The sequence below is a fragment of the Helianthus annuus genome, chromosome 17 (assembly GCF_002127325.2).
Source record: "Helianthus annuus cultivar XRQ/B chromosome 17, HanXRQr2.0-SUNRISE, whole genome shotgun sequence".
Lineage (NCBI taxonomy): Eukaryota > Viridiplantae > Streptophyta > Magnoliopsida > Asterales > Asteraceae > Helianthus > Helianthus annuus.
Window position 1 is genome coordinate 111,710,184 of NC_035449.2, and position 1,615 is coordinate 111,711,798.

A 1,615-nucleotide genomic window follows, 5' to 3' on the forward strand; every position below is an offset into this window, starting at 1 on the left:
AATTTAAATTTTCGGGACGAAAATTCTTTCAACAGGGGGATGATGTGACACCTGGCCTTCACAGGCTGAACACAAACCTCGCCAGCTCATACATTCACTTAGGCATTATGTTTAAGTTTGAGTAAACCAAATGTCAAAAAAAAAAAAAAATCACATACACTCACGACACAGTGTTCTTGACCAAATAGATATAATTTTTGTGATATTCCATGCTATGCGAATTCTCATGTTATGCGAATCGCGTGACTTTACGTGATATGTGGCTTTATGTGCTATGTGGTTTGCATGATTCGTTTTGTGAACTTTTGTGAAACTACGTGTGTTTACGTGTAACAATAGGGTCATTAACGAATCTATAAATAAGAAGAGCTTGTCGTACATCTTAGCTTAAATTTCGAGGACGAAATTTCTGTAACATGGGGAGGATGTGACAACCCGTACTCCCGATTCCGATCATCGGGAGAAGGGCACTTTATTATCATTCTTACTTATTATATTTTGTGGTTATTATTATTACTATTATTATTATTATTATTATTATTATTATTATTATTAATTGATTCTCAATGTAATCCTATTGAACCGTTTACACAACAAAGTTTTATTGGACCTTTCAAATTTAATCACATGGACTACTGTTGTATTGAATTAAATGTGGCCGACATTTATCAAAATACTTCACATGCAAATTCCTGACGGACTGACAAGCTTTTATTGGAATGAAATGATATTGGACCAAAAGAATTTAGTGGGCTAACAATTAGAGTATGTGGCCGACAATAGTTTTGTTCTTTTAATTTTTATTGGGCCGTTATGATGGATCAGACAATTCGATTAAAGTGTTCACGTGAAAATTTATGTATGTTCTCAATGAAGCCAAGCGAATCCATGGTGTGTTTTGGGTCGTTTGAGTCTATGAAACAAATAATTGGCCCGATCTTCTTCTAGTATGTATACATAACTATATAGGGAGCACATAACCTATTCTATATTCCATTACATAGCCCTAATTCTCCCCATCAAAATATATCGACGATAGAAGTGGCAGCATCACATCATCATCATCCCATCGTCACATCTTGGGAAGGCAGCCAACACATGTAACCTTGGGATGATATTGGAGGGCACAAAGAATAGACACATGTAGGGCCGCACATGTGTTGACTGCTATTGGACCAAACCCAAACGAAATCTGGCCCACTCTCTCCGAACACCCGCATAAATTGGGTGTGGCTTCTATTGTGCACGTAAAAACATTAAGTTTGATAGCAAACCCTAGCACTCATGCAATCAGCGGCAGCCCTCTTCCTCCTCCCATCGTTCCATCACCTAGGCAGCCCCTCCTCCTTCCCGTGAAACTACACTTCTCTTGTTCTTTCATACCCGTGACTCTACAAACTCAGGTTAGCATATTGGCCACTTCTTGTATTTGAATACTTTGTTGATTCTTGACTAGGAATAAAACTTGTGTGTTAGCGTGGGCATGGGTCGCATGATATTAGTGACGAGCAATTCTGTGAATTTTAACACTAAACCGATATGTTTGAATGTGTGTGTTATGCACTTGATATTGATAACAGTCGATGATAGTGTCCCTGATTGTTGATAATGTTTG